This window comes from Emydura macquarii, unplaced genomic scaffold (genome assembly GCF_026122565.2).
Source record: "Emydura macquarii macquarii isolate MOO-44397 ecotype Brisbane River unplaced genomic scaffold, CSIRO-AGI_Emac_v2 contig_1253, whole genome shotgun sequence".
NCBI lineage: Eukaryota > Metazoa > Chordata > Testudines > Chelidae > Emydura > Emydura macquarii.
The window spans coordinates 89,254,833-89,278,475 of NW_027131390.1; the positions used below are offsets into that span (position 1 = coordinate 89,254,833).

A 23,643-nucleotide genomic window follows, 5' to 3' on the forward strand; every position below is an offset into this window, starting at 1 on the left:
AGAAGAAACTCATCAACAGCAAAAAACAGCACTCACATGCAGTTATGCCTTTGTACAGTCGCAAAGCCCTAAAGAACCAAATCCTGCCAGCATCACTTACTTCCAATTGCCAGTGAGAAATCGGACTGAGTGAAGCAAGTGAGATTTGGACCCAACTGTTTTCTATACTGCCATTTAACTTTCTGCAAGAGTATCAACTTTGTCATCTTGAGTATTTGTATGTGAAAATAGATAGGCTAGTAAGTGTCTGTAACAATCTGTTTCCCAGCATGCTATTGTTTGTATGTGTATTTGAGGAGGGCAAGGGATGTTGGCCCTTTAAATTTTGTAGGGAAAAGCAGCTCTAGCTCCCCAGTGGCCATTTTGCAACTGGCTACTGCATCTGACTGTCTTCTAGTTGGTAAGTTTAAGTTCTCTTATGTTTTCCCTTTTTTGTTTCTGAAGAAAGTTGTTTCTCATATAGATTATGTATGGCCCTGAGAAAACCAACAGTTGTGCTCTACTCAAGTGAAAGAAGAAGTGCAAGAGGTTCCTTTGGAGCCCCAGAAGACAAATATCTGCAGAAAAAGGAGTTTCTGTATCATCATCCCACTGACTCCTGGCAGGCTCAGCAAAGGCTGCACAGCAGTTGTGCTCCAAAATGGGCATGGCAGCCTACAAAGCCTGCATCCCTCCTAAGGGAGCATCAGGGTGGCATTTCCCTTGCTCCTAGCTTGCTTGCTGGCTTGTCTGCAAATGGAGCCAGAAGTAGTTTAACTCATTCTAAGGCCAACTAGCCTCCTCAGGGTGTCCTCTATCTCATTTCCTGCATATGCCTGTTTGATATCTGTTAACAACAGCAGGGCTTTCCTAGTGCTTCTGTGGAGCTTGTGCCATTTGTGATATTCTCTTCATCTTCCCCCTCTTTTTGAATGGCAGTCTTACGCTCTTAACTAACTCCCCCTTTGCTTCCTGCACCCTCACACTGCCTGTGTCATTTCAAGAGCATGATATTGCTTGTCTTTTGAAGCACTGTTTCCTCACCTAAGTGGTTTTCTGGCTGATGTTTGCCATGGTGCCTCATGGGAAATGTAGTTCCAGTTGAGGAACCAGCCCATAGAGGAAAATGGAGGCATCTCACCTACAACTCCCATGAGGTACTGCAGCAGTTTAAAGAACTAGATGAGAAAACAAATAATATTAGAAGATTGAGTCACTGGCTTCTTGCACAATTCCAGTAGGTCAATATGCTACTGCTTTGCCATGTGACTAAGAAACTAGCATTTTTAACAGAAATGTTTATCATCTGCAGTTGCATCATTTCTTCTAAAGTAGAGACAATCATTGGAACTTTTTATTTGCAATATAATTTGATTCTAGATTTTATTTTTTATTATGGTTGGGTTAACTTTGATCTTTTCAAAATGGATTTCAAAGAACATTTATTCAGTTAATTTTGAAGGCAGAACACATTGAAACTTTTATCCCGGTTGGTAAGCAGACATTCCTTAGTTTTTTTCAAGTTTTCACATGAAAATGCCAGTTGGGAATAAAACTGACAAATATATTCAATCAAAGATGGAATATTTTTTCCTCTTAAGTTGCAAATGGCTTCATTAAAATAAAAGCACCACCTTAGGGATTGCATAAAACAGAATATTGGTACCTAAATGGTATTTATGACTGGGCTAAATGTAAAGTGAATTAAAATTTAAAGGATTATAGTCAGGTAGTCCAAAGACCTCTGTAGAGGAAGGTCCATTAAGAAGATGAAAGAACCTAATGTCCCTAGTGACAGGAATATGTCAGGTTAGTGGTCAGGCATACCTATACACTTAATGCCACAGCAAATGAAAAACACATTGCTTGAACCCTAAGGTACTTACATGATATTTACTTTAGGTACAGAAACCAAATCCCAATATAAACAGCTCTAGGTTTTCATATACATTGCTGTCAGAAAAGTACAGGCCAATAAAAAGAAACCGTGGTTAATCATGTGAAATATAGTAACCTGTATATGGCAATCTTAAAAGTAGGCCTTTTAAGAGAATGCTGCATTGTATGATTATACTAAAGGACTAATGCTGCTGTGCTAGAGAAATCTTGAGAAAAAGCCTAACATCCTTTAAGGTGCAGGTCTCCCATGGGACACATTTCATCCACAATATGAAGGAGATCTGGATGCTGTTCTCTGTTTATGTAACTTATCAACATACAGCCTGTGCCATGTATGCAGACAGGGCGTCTTTTCTGAGTTTTTACTGCTAATAAAAATAAAATATTTGTCCAATTAATTATTTTTAACTCCTTGGCCTCAATGGCCAGATTTCTGTAGTTCCGAGTACTGAATTATTGACTGAAGAAATCCTAATTCTCTGGCAGAAGGGTCTCTGTCTTTCCTCATGTTGGTCCTGGAACTGCCACTATTAGTGCTGATATAAGATGGAGAATGGAAATATTTTGACAAAAGTAAAATATATTCTTTAATATTTTTTGTGGGTTTTGTAGAAAATATTTTGTGTTGAAGGGTTTTCAGTTTTAAACCCAAAGACAAATTTTGTTTTCAATTAACATTTAAAAAAAAATCACTGCTTTTTTTTTTAAAAACTATCTCTAGTAAAATGGATTCACATAATATCTATCTGCTGGGCTGGTCTCAGTCACAAGAGGTCTGGATACTTGTATTGCTACAACTACTGGAGAATGGGTTTTTTTTCCCCATTCTTACTTAATTGAAAAACTACGGATGTCCTAAAGCCATTTTAATAAAGTAGCATTGATGCTTATTCATCTAGGGTTCACCCAACACCAACAACCTGAATGTAAATATAATTTATAGTTTTACAAGACACCCAGGATCTCAGGTTATTTGTGTAAAGCAGTTGATACCATGCAATTCATTGTCTTTCATAAAGATGCTGTGAATTTGCATAACTTTCATTTGCATAATGTTGTTTATTTTCTACTGCTTCTATACAGACCCTCCCCATTACAAAATCCTTGAACTACTGCTTTCTGCCCTGTGGTCCCGCACAGAATGTAAGTTACAATTTACACGAGTTACCAATGTGTAATTTGAAGTTACATCACCCCCTGAATGTGGCCCCATGTATTTGTTTGCATATTATAATATTATGCTGCTTTAAATCCACGAGTGTGAGATAGGATATATCTATTTATTAGAATATTAACATTTCTAACATGGCATTTTACACAATGCTTCAAATCACACAGTACATATTCGTTTCTTCAAGTAATTTCTCTGATTCGGAATATCTTCTTTCCAGTTTAGACAGATTATCTAAGTGGTTAAATAGTAGCCTTTCATTATCCATCTATTTTTTGTTTTACTAGTATCTAGATAAGACATGAGACTGGTGAGGCATTTTTTTCAAATGATGATCTTTGTACCTGTGCCTTGCTATTTACATTTCTGTATGTCTTGTATTCTGCTCTTTAAGGTGGAATAGAAAAAAAAGATAATAAAAATAAAAAAGTGTAAGTTTACAGACGAAACCACTAGTGGACAGATATTTGGGGATACATTTTCAGTCAGGCATGCAACCAACCTTCTCTCCTCTGTGCATATATTTAGCCTGCACTTTTGAAGGTGCAAACACCTGCTCAGAATTCTGACACTTGTTTGGGTGCATGTTTTTAAAAGCATAATAATTGTGCTTGTGCAGGTGTTAGACTCTTTTTAAAGTGTGCATCTAAGTATTATCACTCATGCAGGTGCACTGTCTGCCTTTAAAATTGAAACCAAAGACTTAAAATTGTCATAGGGATTCATAGGGCTGGTTGTATTATTTGTATTGCCTCAATCCAGAGGAAGGTGGAAGTGGTTTGCATATGAAATTATACTCTCACTGGTAGGGGAGAGAGATTAGGTGGTGACTTGCTTGGTGTCTGCTTTCAAGACTAGCAGGGAGATTGGGGCCAGTTTTGAGTTGCTAAAATTCATCCAGGACTGCAATTAGTTAGGCTATGGTATGCTTACAACTTGTCTTTGGGACCCACTCTTTCTAAGGAGCTGGTCCAAATGGTATTCATGACCTTGTGGAGATGAAGGGGAGAGCTTAAAATCTGGCTGTTGGTTTCTGGCAAAGTCTAGGTAAAAAGGATTTTTTTGACCCTGAGAAAACCTTTCATCATATTTGCAAAAGAATCCCTGGTTCAGAGAAACATTGGGCTGACGAAAAGGAGTTTTGCTTGCATCAGGGACTCAGGCTCGGGTCTCAGGATGATCTTCTTCTTTCAAAGATCAAAAGACAAAACTCAAATCAAATCTTGTTTACACCAAGAAAAAATAATTTAGATCACAAAGGAGGAGGAAAATGGAAAGTTATAGGCTTGTAACAGCTCTAGGTTGGTTCCCTCATCTATTTGATAATTACCTCATCTAACTTGCATTTTGCTTTCAAAAAAGAGTTGACTGGCGCAGACATGCACCCACCTAATATTCTGTTTCAAATGTATCATAATGCAAGAGAATTAGAGAGTGAGAGAGAATTTCCTCAGCTGATGTAAATTGGGGTAGCTCTCCTGAATTCGATACAGCTACCCTGATTTGCACCAACTGAGGAGCTGGCCCATTTGCTGAAAATGAATTAAGAGCATATCTGTTCTGTGTCTCCTCCTTTCTTTTTCACTTTATATAATTTATTTGAAGGGCCTATTGATTTCAGTGTGGCTTCAGTTATTATTTGTGTGCCCTGTGGTCTGAGAGTGACCTCTCCTATTGGTCAAGAATAGCAAAATACTAGTCCTGTTTACAAATATCCTGAACAATTTGCAGTTTGGACAAAAGTATACAGAGCAAGGGTTAAAAGTCTGGTCCAATCATTATGATAGATGCTTATTACACATTCTCCACTTGCAAATTTCCCATTTACATTAGGCTATTTCCCTCAGTCCCTCACAGTTCATTCAAAAGTTATAGTGCTATCAATAGGAGTTTTTGCTCCATTAATGGAAATTCTGCTTGGGGACTGAGTATACAATATGTAATAGAGATCCTAGACTAAAATTGTGTTCTTAGAGTGGTCCATCTGTACTTGAAAGTGCTACTTAAGGTTTCCTTCTCCTCCTTTTATCCTCAATCAAGTACATTCTGAAAACAAAACTAAACACTTGAAATGGCAGTTCTGGGGCTTCCTCCTTGCTAAGCTCTTACTCCTTCAGATGCCTTTTTTTTTTTTTTTTTTTCCAGCTAACAACTTAAAAATGCTGGTTTGAAGCTTCCTTCACCCCTCACCCATTTATCTTTAAAGCAATGCAAAGTGGAGCTATATAATTTTATGAATTAATTTGTTTTGTTTGCAGCTGGTTATCATCCTGCTCCGGAATATTCATGTTACATTTCAGAGAGCACTGTGCCATTTTCTAGATATTATCATTATGGCCTTTTAGTAAAGAATTACCACTACTATTACAGCAACTACAAGGAAATGCACTCCCACTCGTTGCTGTGATAAGATTCCTCACATCCTCTGCCTTGCAATGGTTCCCTTAGTGTTCCACTTCTAGGATGGAGACACATTTGCAGCAATGATAACAATTTTCAAAAAGAAACTAATAAAATGTGCACATTTTTTTTAAGGATTGTGATTTCCTCCCCAACAAAACTGTTACTGAAGCTAGTAACCACATTTAGTAGAAATGATTAGAGATGTGTGACAAATTTGCAGAAAAATGCACAGCAAAACTGGAAACATTTTTCTTTTCATCAGCTATGTGAAAGGCAAAGGAGAAAAACATTCTTATTTTTCCTCTCCTGTTATGTCTGACAGACTACTTCAAATTTTAAGATACGGGAGTATAACTACTGTATAATATTGCTGGTAAATTATCAGCCAATTTTTTTAAATACAGAAAAAACATTGTCAATGATAATCAGATATCAGTGGCCAATGGTTAGCTTCATTAGTCACCAGGGCTGAGAAATCTTATCTTATAAACACAAAACTTGTTTTTAAAAAACCAGCAACAAAAACTCACCAGCAACAAAAAATGTAACCAAGGATTGGTAACAAATATTGTTGCTTATAGAGTAATTTATGTGTAAGAATTTGTATAAAGGAGAAAAAGTGTTTGACCCTTTTACAGACTGCGGGGATAAAAATGTAACAGGTAATAATGGGTTAGTCTTCAAATGTCTAGATGTTCAAAACATCCAAACATTCAGCTGCTTATCCAGATATAACTGAAACATTCAGATAGAAAAATTGTACAGATTCTCAGCTGATATCTGCTGAATATCATAGGCTTATATCAAACTATTGCAAGGACAGGCCTTTATCTTTCTGCTTCTGGTCCTTTCTGAAAATCAGAAATGCAGGCTGAACCAAAAATCAAGAATTCAAGAAAAGTATGGATTCAGTTTGGTTTGAGTTTTGGGGTCAGGTTCAAGTTGATTTTCGCTTTATCCTAACTAGTTCATCCATTCCCAGTACAAGTGGAAAGGCATGATATTGTTGCCCTGGCACTAATGTTGCACCTTTTGGCCCAACTGATTAGCCAGTATTTGGGGATATTTCCATTAGGAGGATAAATTGATGATACAAGTTGGGTATTTCTTTGATGCAAAAGAACACTTGCAAAATCCTGTTTCTCTGAACACAGTTGAATTCAAACAGGAGACAGTTTCCTTGTTTAGGATTCTAAGTCTGACTCTCCAGTGAGTATTGTCTCCCAAAGAACCCTCTTTGGCTTGGCTTCTTCCCAGGGCCATACTCACCATTGCATCTCTTGCTTGCTCCTGGCTTTCTAGTTGTGTGCGCGCGCGCGCGCGCTCTCTCTCTCTCTCTCTCTCTCTCTCTCTCTTCCCCCCCCCCCTCTCTGAAACCAGTCAATACCCCAACCTCTGTGTTTGCAGTCAGTCCCCAGGGAAACTCCTTGGCCCATATGGTTTATCTGCTGCTCAGGCCTAGCAATGCCATCTAGTGCCTTTGGCAGGGGCTTCTACCGTTTCAGCTACACAAAAGGGTATTTAATTGATCCTTCCATTTAGCCTGAATGAAAGACGGTTAATACACTCATCAGCTTTAACCAGTCTGTGATTGATGGCAGCTATTAGCACCTTCCAGCATAATAATATATTCAAATGGAACAACATTTAATAATAACAAACCAGATTCTGTCCCGCTATATGAACAAGTGACTCCCATGGTAACAGGACTTATAGGAAATCAAAATGACCCATGTGTGTTTTTCCAGTAACTGCATATGACTCAGAGCCAGATTGTCAGCTGTGCACACCTTCCAGTGGGCACAATTGAGAAGAGGAGTGAGAAGGGAAGTGGTTGCAACTCCTTGGGCTTTCAGCCAGTTCTGTACCCCTTACTGGCATAGATCAGCGTAGACTTGGGAGCTTCTTTAAATTGCATCACTGACTGTAGCTATCACAGGCCTATCCACCAGCTGTGCAGGGGGTGCAACTATATCGTGTGCCCTGCTCATACCTGACATAACACCAACACATCTTCTATGCTGAGGGTACAGGAGGGATGGCATAGGAGTCAGCTATGTTGGCTCAATACACACAGCGGACTCCCTCATGCCAGCCGAATATCTATCAAGAAAGATCTGTCTTCTTTCTGTTCATTTCTGGCACAATGGGAGCAGAGCAGGCCAGATAATGTGGCCCATAGTTTCAAATAATGTGACATATTCAGCGAGGTGGCCTCCTTTTTACAGGTGTAATTTCCATCAGCAAAACTTGCACCATTATTTTTGTGCTTGCAGAAACAATTTTTGGGTACAAACAGTGCTTAATTCGTTCCGGGGCTTGCCAGAACTGAACCCCGGCACCTCTAAGCTTGGCAGTTCATAGCCCCTGCATCTTTGGGCTCCCGGCCAGCACCTGCCATTCTCCGGCCATGCCGCTTTGAAGGCAGCAGCACAGAAGTAAGGGTGGCCCTACACCATACCTGCCACCCTTATTTCTGCACTGCCGCTGGATGTGACGCTGCCTTCAGAACTGAGTGCTTGGCCAGCAGCCACCACTCTCCAGTCACCCAGTTTGAGCCCCAGCATCTCTTTAATTACAAATGAAGCACTGGGTACAAAGGTGAGTCAAACACATGTTCACAAGACAAAAATGAATGGTGGAAATCGCACCCATAAGAGGAAGGTTGCCGGCATAATATATACCCTAGTAAATAAACAGCTCACCATTTAAAAAGTCTGTATGTACCAACAGTTACTTGTCACGCTGCCTGGGTGGCTCACAACTATGAGTGCCTATCTCGGGGCAGAGTGTCAGAAAATAGGGCAGACATCCCACGCTGGTGGTGTATTCTATAATTAGATATCACCAAATAGTGATGGTGAACTCCTGGACCAGTCTTACCATGGAGTCACAGTCAGTCCCCTTAGACTCTCCAGTCTGTCTTGCCACCTAGACAAAGTGAACTTTGTGATAAAAGGTCTCTTAAACCAAAAAATCACACAACATCAGGTTGCTCCCAGTCCCAAAAGACCAATCACTTACCTTGAACAATCACTTTGATCTATACTAATACACAAGTGAATTGGCCTGAATACATTCTGGCATGACCTGGTCTGCCAGTGTCACATTACTATTCTGTTATATCTTAGAGAGGTCATTATTTCGCTCTACTCAGGATGGGGAAGGGGGGAACCCTCTGCATGGCATCTCTTGGTATATATTGACTTTTTAATGGCAAATCTTTTAGGAAATAAAAAACTCCATAATTTTACTGTCCTCTGCAGATTACATTGTTAAGATGAAAAAAAATTGGGAAAGCATTTTTAGACAGTGATGCAGTTGCTTTAATGTTATAAACAGGTGGGCTTATATCTAATGAATGCAATATAAAATCTGAACAGAGTTAATAAAACATTGACTCTTTAAATGGGGTACATAATATATTTTAACAAAATTATCAACAACATAATGGTAAAAAACAATAGGATTCAGATATGCAAAGGCTTCTAATCCAAAGTGAGTTAATATTAAAATAATGTATGGAAATCATTTAAATCCCAGTGCTTGTTAAATATGGGGGGGAGGGAAATGGCTCACTTGTAACCAAGGTGGAGCAAAAGGGAATGTACCAGTATTGTTCAATTCAGGGAAGATAGTTTACTTTTTTAGCATGGTGAAAAGTTCCAAAGGGGTAGCCGTGTTAGTCTGTATACAGCAAAAACAACAAGAGTCCTGTAGCACCTTAGAGACTAACAAATTTCTGTGGGCATAAACTTTCGTGGGCTGCAACCCACTTTATCAGATGCATGAAATGGAAATCACAGATAGGAGATATATATATACATCCAAGGGTTAGAAACATAACAATGGGGAGGGGAAGTGCTAACAAAGTCAATTCAGTTAGGGTAGATGGGGCCTATTCCCAACCCATGATTAGAAGGGAGAATGTGTGAACAGTGACAATTACTTCTTGTAATGAGATAACCATTCCAAGTCCCTGTTCAGATCCAGTCTGATTGTATCAAGTTTGCATATGAGTTCCAGCTCTGCAGTTTCTTGCTGAAGTCTGTTTTTGAAGGTTTTTTGTTGAAGTATGGCAACTTTCAAGTCAGCTACAAAGTGTCCTGGGAGATTGAAGTGTTAGGACTTGCCCTCCCCATTGTTATGTTTCTGACCCCTGGATGAATATATATCCTATCTGTGATTTCCATTTCATGCATCTGACAAAGTGGGTTGCAGCCATGAAAGCTTATGCCCACAGAAACGTGTTAGTCTTTAAGGTGCTATAGGACTGTTTTGTTTTGTTTTGTCTTTTCTAAGCATGCTAGCTTGAAGTTGAATACCATACCTTCCCTTCATACTTGGGCTGTGCTACAAGAACAGTCCTACAGGACTTAAAGCAAGAAATGTGTTGTTGGCATATTGAATGGCCAAGTTGATAACCTTTAAAAGATGGAAAGACTGAAAGTGATTTCTCTTCTTTTTTATACTTTGAGACATTTGTAATAAAATCAAATATTGCACAGGCATGCAACATATGAAACCAGGTAAAGAATGTGTTGGTTGTTCAGCATGAGATCAATATAAGTTGCAAGGGTGATGTCGAATAAATCCAATTTAAAAAAAAATTGTACTATAATTTACATGAATTGCCCAGGACATTGAAGCATGACAATTGTAAAATGCACTGTTTTGTATGCTTCCTGTATTAAGGCCCTGTCTTTTCTCATTGGGAGAGAAGATTTAGAGATGGTAACCATTTAATCTGTATGCTATTTTAATAGAAACTTTGTCTTACTCTGAGTTGGGAACTGTCTGGCACATTATGCCACCACAATCTAAAGAACACTAATAATCTTGACTTTAGTGTAGATATGATCAGGCACTTATGTTGCACAGTCTTGTTCTTGTAGGTTTATGCCTCTAACACAGCAATAGAAGAAGTAACAATACATATGAAGCAGGTGGTGAAATGAAAGAAAGGTGAAGGGAAAAGAATATATTGGATAACTTTGGATCTGCCTGATATTGCTCAATATGGAATCTCCTTTTCTAAATAGTGGGCAGTTTGTATACAGTTCTGAAATAAAAAGCAATGTTATCAACCAAAATTTAGCAATATTGACCAAGCATTATCAGTCCCAGTTGGTTATTAGGGTCTGATAGATTTATGACCACCAATTATGCCTCAACTTTCAGCCATGCAATGGAGACTGGCAAGTACCAATAGTGTGGTGGCTATACTATTAGGTGCATTATCACCTTCCGCCACTGGGGGACTCCTAGCATGCTGGAACTATACAAACCCCACTTGAGACATGATCTAAAACCCACTGATGTCAATGGGGACGTTTCCAAGTTTCCATTGACTTCAGTAGGCTTTGGATCAGGCCGTTGGATGCACTAATCAAAGGCTTCAGAAAGCAAAGGGACAGATACAGAGCAGAGACTAAGCCTCTGCAGGGCTGCTTCAGACTAGCCCCCTTATCCCATAGGCAGCAAATGGGGCTTCTTGCATGTATCCTCTTCTTCAGACCCAGGAAGAGGTAGGGAGATTTCTGTGGGGGAAAGAAATTGGATTGAATCAGGAGTTAAGATAATGAAAAGCAGATTATTATCAGCATGTTAGCCCATGCTCTCAGTCACTGAACAGATGGAATGTGGGAGCCCCCTGATTACTGCTTCTACACCCATGTGAATTGAACCCTGTAAGGTTAACACATCTCTTGATGCACTAGATACAGAACCTTATATCAGCTACGTAGAGGTGCCTTACCAAGATTTTAAAGCCTGTATGAGGAAATGGAAGGACTATTTAGGAGGAGGAAGGGGACTTCAACTGGTGGCTGCTGTGTGTTCAGGATTGCAATTAGAGAGAAGCAATTTGGCTAGAGGTTAGAATTGGAGAGTGGGTGTCCGGGTCCTGTATTCTGTTCGTGATTCTGCCACTGATGCTGTTATGTTGGCATCTCTTTGACTCAGTTTCCCTACCTGAAAAATAGAGATAATAATTCTCATCTATTTCACATAGGTGTTCTATTTATGAATTAATATGTTTAAAATGATTTGAGAAACTTTATGAAAGATGCTCTGGAGCGCAAAATATTACTGCATTATTTTTATTCCTGTCTTGAGTTACATTTTAGTTAGTTGCATGTTTTTGTATGCTGTGCATTAAGTTTTATAGCGGTGTCTATGTTCTCTGGGCACATAGGCAGGGATTTTCATTTTAATAGTACATAATTCAAATGCTGGATCAATTTCACCTCCTCCACACTTTTAACTGTATTATTAATAATAAAGTGGTTGATTGCTGTTGCTATTTGTTTTCTAAAGAGCTTGTTAAGAAGCTGGGGGTGATAGTAAGGTATGGTATGTTTCTCTTTTGTTCCCAGCAAGGATTCTGCCTGTAGCACACAACTTGGCACTGCCCATATTCTCTCTTCACTGCTACTAGGCAGAGTGTGCAGGCATTTTCAATTTACTAGATCATTCACAAGTTACCTCCAACCCAACCTTGTCATTGCAATTCGTCACACTTACTGTGCATGCCCTTATGTGCTGTATCTCACTAAAGTCTCATCATGCCAGGCCAGTGCCATAGGGTACTAGTTGGCAATAAAGATCTCAAACATAGTTTCAAAGGTAACACCATACAAAAGAAAAAATAATGGCCACAATCACTACTAGATCCCCTGTTCCCATAAACCCTGCCACTTTTCTGATTTCAACCAAAGCTGAGTTAGATGAACTGCTACCATCTCTCTTGCCTTTGCAGCTACTGTTTGTCCAGTGTCTCTGGGGCTCTGTCCAGTGAATGATGAAAACAGAAACTCTAGTATGGTACTGGTAGAGAAGTGTGATGGGGCATAACAGGTCTTTGTGCCCCCCTGCTCAAGCCCCTGTGGTCCAGCTATACCCTGCCCCCAGAAAAGAGCAGCAAAGATGGGTTCTCTAGGCCTGCTTAGAAAGGTTGCATGAAAGCTGCCAATCAGAACCCAGCAGGTTCAGATGAAAGGAGGAGCTGCAGGGTCTTAGCAGGTCAGTTCCTGGCTGGGGGGGAGCGGACGGGTGTTATTCACTGGCTGCATTTACAGGACCTGGTAGAAAGGGAATCTGGGAACTATAAGCTAAGGTAATGGGTGAAGGTAAAGAGACCAGGTGGGACAAGGTCAAGTGAAAACAGCAGCAACTAATTAGGGCAGGCAGTATGTGGCTGCTGTTTGTAGGGTCCCTGTGCTGGAACCTGGAGTACTGGGCAAGCCCAGGTTCCCCTCAGGACATTGGTGAAGTGGCCTAAGCCCTGAGAATACCACAAGGCTCCTTTGGAGTCCTGAGTGAAGGGCTGGATTCAAAGGGCTCAGAGATGGGGCTGAAGATCCTGGTGGGACAGACAGTTTGATGAACTCTCTGTTACCCCAGAAGGAGTTCGTATTGACTGAGTGACTTGGCTGGAGGGCTGAGCCACTGAAGACCTGCCCAGTGAGATTGGCAGCCTGCAGGGCATTCCAGGAGAAAGGAAAAAGTGTGCAGTACCACATGCAGCCTCTAGGAGGTACTCAGCAGGTGAGTGCTCCCCATCACAAGGAGATATGATAGATTGTATTGGTTGTATGAAAAATCTTTGGGGGACCTTCCCCGCTCCATCCACCCACCTCCACACCAACTTCTGGCTAACCGCAGAACAGGTAGGATGGTCTTGCAAAAAAAGGACTGGACTAAGGATTTAGAAGTAAATAAACAAACTAGGGAAATACAACCTAAGTGGAGCTACTATAAGGTGGATGCATAACTGGTTGGAAAACTGTTTCTAGAGTGTAGTTATCAGTGGTTCACAGTCAATATGGAAGGTCATATTGAGTGGGGTACCACAGGGATCAGCTCTGGGTCTGGTTCTGTTCAATATCTTCATCAATGATTTAGATAATGGCATAGAGAGTACATTTACAAAGTACATAGGATACACTGGATGATACCAAGCTGGGAGGGTTTGGAAGGTAGGATTAAAATTCAAAATGATCTGGACAAATTGGAGAAATGGTCTGAAATAAATAGGATGAAATTAATAAGGAAAAATTCAAAGAACTCCACTTAGGAAGGAACAATTAGTTGCACACATACAAAATGGGAAATTACTTCCTGGGGAAAAGTACCGCAGAAAGTGATCTGGGGATCATAGTGGTTCACAAGCTAAATATGACTCAACAATGTAACGCTGTTGCAAAAAAAACCTCAAACATCATTCTGGGCTGTATTAGCAGGAATGTTGTAAGCAAGACACAGGAAGTAATTCTTCTGCTCTTCTCCATGAAGATTAGGCCTCAACTGGAATGTGGTGGTGCCTGGAACTGGACACATTTCAGGAAAGGTGGAGAAATTGGAGAAAGTTCAAAGAAGAGCAACACAAATGATTAAAGTGCTAGGAAACATGACCTATGAGGGAAGATTGGGAAAAAAATGGGTTTGTTTTGTCTGGAGAAGGTAAGACTGAGGGGGGGACATAACAGTTTTTAAGCAAATAAATAGTTGTTACAAGGAGGAGGGAGAAAAATTGTTCTCCTTAACCTCTGAGGATAGGACAAGATGAAATGGGCTTCAATTGCAGCAAGGGTGGTTTAGGTTGGACATTAGGAAAAACTTCCTAAATGTCAGGGTAGTTAAGCACTGGAATAAAATGCCTAGGGAGGTTGTGGAATCTCCATCACAGGAGATTTTTAGGAGCAGGTTAGACACCTGTCAGGAATGATGTAGATAATAGTTATTCCTGCCATAAGTGCAGGTAACTGCACTAGATAACCTCTCGAGGTCCTTTTCAGTTCTATGATTCTAAAATTAGGGTTCAATTCCCAGCTTTTCCATAGACTTCCAGTGTGACCTTGGACAACTCACTTCAGACCTGATTCTCCCCTCTTCCACTAGAGAAAATTCAGAGTAACTCCACTGAAATCAATGGATTTACACTGGTTTTGCAATGGTAAGCAAGGTGAGACTCTGGCCTTAATCTCTCTGTCTATCAGTTCCCCATCTGTAAAATGGGGATGAAAATACTTCTTTTATCCTACCCATCCTGTCTTGTCTAAACAGATTATAAACTTTTTAGGACAGGAATTTTCTCTTTATGTATGTATGATGCCTAATGTAATAGCGTGGGCTTCTATGCTCTAACATTGACACACAAAGTCCCAAATGTCTATTTACGGGGATGTCTATAGGACCACTCATCACAGTATCTGAATGCCCTCCAAGACTAAGGATGGATCATTCGTAGCATGAATGTTAATCAGAGCTGTGTATATCATTCACAAAGAAACACACATGATGAAACATGCAGGTGTCAATACAAATCTTAAATGTGGGCCAGATTTGCAAATGGTGTGGCTAATTTGGTTGAGTTTTCTGTGCATCTGGCCTGAGCTTCAGGCAAGCCTGGGCCAAGTTACAGTTCCAAGATAAAGTCACAGCTCCCTTTGTCTTCCTTTTAATTTCCCTTCCCTTTCCTTCCTCCATTCCCCCTCTGCGGGTCAGCAAAGACTTTCATCTCCCTAGATTGTATTATTGTTGATGCTGAGTCTGAAAATTATGCTGAGAGGGAGAAGCTGATATTCTGAACAAACACTGAATAAAGGCATTACAAAAATTCTAGGGACAAGACCTTTCCTGACTTGTAGGGAGAGAATGGAGTTTGGAGGGGATGACTCTCATTAACTTCGCTGAGCAGAACTCAGAAAAAAGGAGGGACAGGCATCTAACATTTTTCTGTCTCTGCAGTGTCATTTGCACATATTTGTGCTTTTTCTAATATTTCTCCCTTCTCATTCATGTGAATTTTGAAGTTTTTTGATTCAGCTGAAGGAAGGAAAAAGTGGAGGTGACATTTTTGTTGCTGGCAAACCTGACAGGAGCCAACAGAAAATACATATCTCCATATTAGCAGTGCAGTGAATGAAAAATATCCATAGCATGACTATGCAAATCCCTGTACTCTAGCTAATAACTGGTGCCTGAGAGTCATAGTACAAGGATTCACATAATGTATGGGTATTGTAGAATAACCAGCAGTGATTATACTAATCAGGTACCAGAATCAATGAAAATGCAGGGATGTGCATAATTTTGAAAAAAAAAAACGTACTATTACAAGTCAGTTACTGTATCCCAACATTCTGATTGGCCAAGACAATTCCCTTTCAGTGCAAATCAGGGAAAAGCTTCTTAAAAGTGAAATCTGCTAGACTGTGGAATATACTTTCAAGATTAGTAGTTGGAAACTCCCTCCCTAGAAGTATGTAATATTACAGGAGACTAGAGAAAGTGCTGTTGAATGTACAACCAAAACCAATGCTTCAGAGGCAAAGGGGTGGTATATTAGCCAGTAGTCCTTTAATCTATGATAATCAGAGTGAGTGGATATGGATAACTGTTCCTCAAAGCAGTATCTACGTGTGTTGCATCCCATTAATCTGACTGTAGCAAGTCTAAAATGTGGCACCTGTATGTCACATAGCAGCAGCTGCATGTGTGTGAGGGCTGAGCTATGTGCAGAATATGCCACTTGCCAGGTGCTTCATTTAGTGTAGGAAAGGCAATCCACCGTGTAATTAAGAAGTACATTTCTCTTCTCGCTATTCTCCTTTCATCTCCCCTCCCTTTTCAGGCACAAGATTAAATAGATGCTGGCAACTGGATAGCTTTTTGCTACAGGCTCACCTACTATCAGGAGGGAAATGAATCCAGATGTGCGAGTACACACAGGAACAGGTCCAACACTATTTTATTGGCAGAGCTCCAGCAGACCTGTATCAATTTGCGTAACAGCTTGGGCACTGTTGATTACACAGATACCTATTGCTATATAATACCAAGCCTCAGCTGTGCTGGGGCTCTGTCTTGAATACAATTGTGTGGTGGCACTGAATGGATATACTTTTATCCATATAATGGATATACTTTTACCACACCTCACTCACCATCGTGCCATTCAGGGGTGAGCCAGTGCCCACTGAAACTGATAGGAGTTTTCCATTGACTTCAGTTGGCTTTGGATCAGCAATTTATAGCCCCCAACAAGAAGGGAGGTATGGATTTTGCTAACTTGTTTTGCCTTAACACATTAAGTTTTTTGTTTTGATAGTGGAAATTATTTGACTGCTTAGAAAAATAAGGGTGTGTGTCTAATTCCACCTTACTTGCTCCTTATGTTAACCAGTGAGCAATGGGTCACAAACAGTAGTCTACATCTATGCTCTCCCTTAAAGTGTGCTTTGGGCTCTATTGCTTCATTTCCACGCCTCCTGATGTTCCTAGTTTATTTCATGTGTGTTACAAAGAATATTACAATAATGAGATTAGGTCTGAATTTTTCATTGGTGTCACTCAAGTTTCTATTACATTATTCTTAAACTCTAGGCATGTCTGTATGTTTTGTTGTTCAAACAAATTTTCTGCAAATAGATTCTGCTGCCCTTTCCCCTTCTGAAAAAACAAATTGGAAAATGATGCCATTGAAGTAAATGGGACCTGTCACGTGTGTAGGACAAGTAGAATAGAGTTACAGTTACTATTCTGAAGATGCAATATTTGTATGACTTGGTAAAAAATTGACAGGAAGAAAAGGTTAAATAATAGTGAGATACTACTGTAATTTCACTTTTGAGGACTTGTGCTGTAAGTGATTACATGCATGGCTGAAAATTGTACACTGGCTCCATAAATACAGATTGACCTACCTGTATATTTTCAGTAAGAAGTAATGCCTATTGTTTCCAGGAGGAAACAAAATCTGCAGTTTTAGGCTATATACAAATGATAAAAGTAAAGACATCAAAGTGTGCAGCCTTTCAACTCACGCTCAGTTAGAATAAAAGTTTGGTTGCTGTTTTAAACATTTATGGCTAACTAACTGTGATACCATCTCAGCTCTGAAAATCAAATGAGTTTGGATTGACTTTTGATCTGACTGACTTTTTTTTATACACAACTCCACACTGGAATACACATATTGCTAATTAGAAACTGTTTATGGACTATCTGTATACATTTAATACACAAGAGTAAAACTTTTTTTGGTAGGGTGATGTTTGTAACGAAAGAGCATTAATTAAAAAAGGTGCTCAACCTGACTTTTTTTATATATATAAGCTATATATAAAACACAAAGAGGAATCATACAGAAGAAATGTATGTTAATGTTCACAATAAAAAGGTGAAGAATGTAGCTGAAGAGCGTGATTTAATGAGCTCTGTAGTAGTATTACAAGGAAGAAGAAAATACAAGTCAAACAATATATCTTAGACCAGATTTACAGTTTACACACCTCTTAGCCTCTTGGTAGAAATACAACAAGAATAAAATCCCTCACTATCAATTAAACTAAAGAATATAAATTTATTCAGATTGTTTCATCTACCTTTATCATAAGAGTGAGAGTCCTGTAGCACCTTAAACACTAACAAATTTATTTGGGCATAAGCTTTCGTGGACAGAAACCGTCTTCGTCGGATGCAAATTTAGCCGAATGAAATGGAAATCTACCAGCTATATCATAAGGATTCTTGACAATACAGGAGATACTACAGCTATTATACCACCAAACACATGTGGGGGTTCCAAAGAGTCTGCAAAAGGAAGTGCTAAGATGAATAAGAGTATAATAACATTTTCTTGATAAAATAATACTTCCGTGTCACAGAAAACGAAACTGTCAGCATTCCTTTGTAGGACTCTCTTAGGCTTAAGAAAGGGTCCTTGACAGTTTCAGCACGGCCTTTAAATATCTTATTGAAATGTAGATTAAGACTGTACATCTTAAAATGAAAAAGGCTTTCCAACTATTATAAGTCTTGTTGAAAAGCGAGTATAAAGTAAGTATTAATTTTAGCGGTTATATTTTAACATTTAACATTTTTCTCAGGTTGATCCTCCTAGACCTAATATTTAAATTTATTTAAAGAGACAGTAGATTACCTGACTGTACACTAGTACAGTATTAGGCGTTCCTAGGAGTCACTGTAAAGTAAGATTGTCATTTATAGTGCCATCTTTCATATAGCTTACAAAGACACCAACCACACAGTGGAACTGCTATAATTAAGGATGCTTCAGTATTTCTGTTTAATGTTACTACAGTCAAAGGTTAGATTAATATTAATTTATTAGATGTAAAAATTCACTCTCGGATGAAATTTGGCATATTAGGTCTGAGTCCAGGGCAGGGCTTTTATCAGCCACCAACTTTCAAAAAGGTTGTATAGTTGTATTTGAGTTACAGGATAGAACAATAGTGCACAAATCAGCCAGTTCTTTAATATACTGATATTGAATATTGTTTAATATAAGTAGCTGTTCTAAGTCAAGATTTCTCCTCTGCCTCCATTCAGTATATTAACCTTTTGGCAATTTTATTTGAGATATAAATCCAAGATTTTAAAAGTGATTGGTGATTTGGTGAGTCTCATTCTCTGAGTGCTCAATATGGGACTTCTTTTTAAAGAAGGGAGGATGATCTCATTTTGAAAAAGTGCTGAGCTACCCATCCTCTGTAACTCAATCTCTTTAAAATATCCCAAGTGAAACACCCACAGATTGAGGCACCCATAATCTCTAATCACTTTTGAAGAAAATGCCTATAGATACAGGCCTGAGATAAAATAGGCAAATGTGTAACATACTGAATAAACCACCCAGAACTCTTGACTTAAAATAGCAACCTGTACTAAAGAAGATATGTTGCATGAGTCAGAAAAAACACAGTATGCCTTTCAGATAACAGTTTGTGTTTGCATGGCTCGTAGTGAGAAAAGAAACAACTTTTAACTTGTAAACTGAACAAACTTGATATGGAGCTCATTGAGAGTCAATAAAAATGCTATTTATACACTGTCACTTTTCAGAATGTGTCCCTGCTTTAAACAAGAAATAAGTACCAGAGCTGTGGTAGCTCTAATGACAGTGAGGAAGATTCATACTGACTGAATATATATAAATAAATATTTGAATGTAGATAAGAAAATATTGGCTCCATCTCACATGAGATGGGAACATGATAGCAAAGGAAAATGATTCATGAATGGAAAAAGATATAGGATGAGGTATGCAATTACTGCACTCAAAAGAATATTAAAATACTACATGGGAATTTTTCTAACTCCTGTGATAGCAGTTAAGAGCACAAATAGCCAACAAATGTAGACAACATTAGGAGGATACTAGTATGCTGGACTTGAAACTTTTTCTTTTCTTTTGCTTTTGAATGTTAGATTGGATTTGAATATAAGACCTTGAGTTATGCATATCTGGGCTCAGATTCAATGGTGGTCTGAGAGTGAAAAGAAGAAATGTTTTGCTGGCATATTCAGTGGCCAAGTTAATAATTCTTAAAAGATGGAAAGACTGGAAAGGATCTCTTTCTCTTGAATGATAGCTTTTTTTCCAGAACAGTTGGGGTATGAATTGACATTTTAAGAGATAATCAAGTAGCTTAAAAATTGCAAGGCACTTTTGAAAAGGTGAAATCCATACCAGACTTACTGTATGAATTCTATTTTAGATGTTTGTGATTTAAGGTATATTTTCTTGTTTCTCCTTTCCTCCCTTTAGTGATTGGATTCTTCTCCACCAATGTTCTGTTTGTGTGCAAGTTTAAAGAATAATGTATTTGGTAATCTATTAAAAAAGCTTAATTTGGGGAGATAGGAAAAATACGGCACTAGTGTGGTCTTTTTGATGCTTTCTGGAACTTAAATCTAGCTTTTTTATATACATCTACACAAGCTGTTCATAATGAAGACAAAATCTTTATGCTATTAAAAAATAAATGACTAAAGCATGTTCGTATGTAATTCGTTTCATATAACATTCAAGAGCATGCTCTTACAAACACCTAGTCATGGAAATGAGCAGTGTTTGGTAGTAGGTGTTTGCAGGCCTTCATGGGAACACTTTCTCTGCTTCGACATGTGGGTCAAAGTTTTCATTTTAAATGGTGTAAAACTGGAATGACTCCAATGAAATCAGTGGAATTGCTCTAGATTTACATTCAGGTAAATGGGAAGGGAATTTGCCTCCCTGAATAATGCTTTAAGTTTCAGATTCCAATAAAACTAAAAACTCAAAATGAAACTCAGTTAGAAATGCAGTGTTTCATTTGGTTTCCTGCCAAAACCATGAAAATAATTGAATTTCCCATGGTTTGATGCAAAACCATAGATTGGCCCAAGTTCACTTAAAACTGAAACCAGAGGTTACTAACGACTGGATCCAGGGAGTGCTCAACAGACACAGGAACTTGAGCAAATTTTTGACAAAACCTGAGCTGAGATTTGCATTTATAACAAAAGTGAAAACCAGGCAAGATATGCATGGTTTTGGATTTTATAACAAAGGTTTCACCCAGCTCTCACTGTAACTAATAACTCCTTTTGAATTCTGATGATTTATGGTGTGAATATATATTAAGAGTAATACACTGAACTTGGCTGGATATCTGATATATAACTGATATATTACATATCAGTGCCTAGAGGATGAAGGCATTAAAGCGTTATGAATAATACACTTTGAATAATACAATTTTAAGGGACAGATGATGTCCTATTTGGTAAAAGAGAGCCTTTGACCTCCTAATCTGTAACTTTCAAATTCATTTTGTTTGGATCTGTTTTCTTTAGCGTGACACTGTTGAGAATTGTATTTTATCTAATTTTAAATAGTTGTTCTCTGGTGAGAAGATTTCCCTGGGACACCACCACAAGTTCTTTCTCAAGTGCAGGTCCCTATGTGTATTTGAGTGTGGGGATGTGTGTGTGCATCAGGCATTAGGAGAATTCTGGCGAACATTGCACATTCGCTCATGTATGCACCCTGGTCTTCCTCATGCTTTCAACTGACAGCATAAAGGGTGGAGTGGACTGACCGCCTCTCCATTTCCTACCGCCCCATGGCCTGGATCAGAACCTCCACGATCTGGAACTTTCCTTCGATTTCTGCCATCTATAAATATTTCAAACTTTGCCTTAGTGCTTTTTGTATATATTTCTTTATAGTTATTAAGTTTATAATAGTTTTATTGCTTTTTATCAGTAAGCTAGTTAGATTCCCTGTCTCGGAGACCCTTCTCCTCCGCCCTCCTGTGCTCCGTTACAGGTATTGGACTAAATCCAGAACTTCAAAAACTGTGTGTCCTCCTCCCATTCCTTCTTGATCAGCAGCGACGACCACCAGTGTCTGTGTTTGTACTGTCTTGGGAAGGCTAGGTCTAACATCTGCTGCTCTTTCCCTAGTTGTACCCGTGAGGCCAGGGAACTCTGCTTTAGAAAACACCTCATGAAGAAGGCCATCAGGCTACAGTTGAACCCAGGCCAAGGAACCCCCCTGTACATCAGCCTGAATTGAATGGAGTTTGCCTCCCGCCATGAGGTCTGACTCTATTTAAGGGGAATCTTTGGGTACAGATTTCCCCACCCCCAATCACAGTCTCATTGGGAAGACAGAGAACGCTTGCACAAGGATAAAGGCAGGTTTCCCTTTAAAGTTGCTTCAAAGACAACAGACACAAATCCACCTACATTGAACTAATTGGCTCATTTAATCCCTAAAGATTTAGGATGTAGTAAGTTCAAGGGCCATAACTTTAAAGCCCACAAACTCAGACCTATCCACCGGTACCATCCGAATAAAAAAGCCAGGATCTGTCAATTCTGGCACAGTTGGAGCTTCTATCTCCAATGGTACTGTCACTGTCTCTCACTCTGGCCACACAGAGCCTCCCTTCTCCAACCCCTGTCAACATGAACAGATCAGACCCCTCATACTCTAGAAAGGTCAGAGACTTATACTACACCAGAACATGTGTTTACTCTTCCCAAGCCTCAGTTTCCCCCATTTTCAGGACTTTCTCTCGCTAGGGAGATTGTGACCCCCCCAGGGAATGTTACCTTGGGACCTTTGGCTATACTGGAACATGTGACCTGTATGCCTGATATACAGAGCCCATGCATTCTGCCAGGAAATCACTCCACCATTCTCCTGTAACAGAATAGTCAGAGTCTCCTTCTGATCCCATGGAAGAGAAGGCATACACCCCAGCTCGACTGATTCTGCTGATACTGATTACGCTGGATTGTAATCTTCTCTCTGTCCCCTCTGAATGATCAGGAACAGTTTCAGGATTCATTGCAAAGGGTGATAGCTCCACATCTCCCTAGTGGAGGCCCACAACCCTCAGCACAAGCTCCTGGATATCTTACAAACAACCAGTCCAGTCAAACTTCCAGTTAATGAAGCTATTCTGGAACCTGCTAGAGCACTTTGGTATGCACCAGCCACATATCTCAAAGAGGGCAGAAAAATATTATTTAATTTAATTTTACCCATCCTGGTCCAAATTCTCTGGTCATCTAGAGAGATCTAGACAACATCATAAATCCATTTCTTCTAACAAGGAGCTAAGCATCTAGACTCGTGGGAAGAAAGGTTTTCACATCTACTAGCCTTCAGTTTTCTATAGCAACTGTCAAGTGCTGTAGGTTAAGTACAGCTATCTCAACTATTCCTTATTCACGTGAATTTGGAATAGTTGAGATAGTTGTACTTAACCTACAGCACTTGACAGTTGCTATAAAAAACTGAAGGCTAGTAGATGTGAAAACCTATCACAGCAGGACAGAGGTCACTTCCAGGCTCTTATTGAAGAGGGGAAAATGGGGGCCAGAACAACACTTTGATCAATGGTCAATGCAGCAGACACATCATTTAGTTCGATAGGAATGGCCTTTGTGATGCACCATGAGTCATGGTTGTATGCTTCAGGGTTTTCTAGGGAGGTCCAAAACACCATGGAGGACTTAACCTTTGATGAAGCCCATCTTTTCAATGAAAATGCACTTGCCCCAAAAAGGAAGCAACATAGTCTTACAAACCTAGACTGGTATCTCTCCAGTTTTATCCAGCGGTCCTATGACCCTCTTTGGAAGACAGAGTACAGAAGTCTCATTTCCCTGCCCCTCCCACTTCGACAACATCTCAATATTACCCCGTGGTAAGAGGTATTTTTGATGGGCGTATGAGCCCTACAAACCATGTAAATCACCACTGTTATATACCCCACATACACTTCCAGCGACATTTAGCACTGTATTTCTGTAACTGGAGTGCTATAACAGTGGACAAGTGGGTATTAGATATCATCCATTCTGGCTATGTAATCTAGTTT

The 23,643-nt window shown here is 39.4% G+C and overlaps 1 long non-coding RNA gene across 2 annotated transcripts in view; it reads left to right on the top strand.

The window, feature by feature from the left end:
- The first annotated feature begins 330 nt into the window (after positions 1–330).
- The window catches only part of LOC137154204 (uncharacterized), a 132,022-nt gene continuing 108,709 nt past the window's right edge, over positions 331–23,643 (top strand). For both annotated transcript variants that reach the window (XR_010920147.1, XR_010920148.1), the window contains exons 1-2: positions 331–400; positions 2,962–3,021. This is a non-coding gene — a long non-coding RNA (uncharacterized lncRNA). The remainder of the gene's footprint in view (positions 401–2,961; positions 3,022–23,643) is intronic.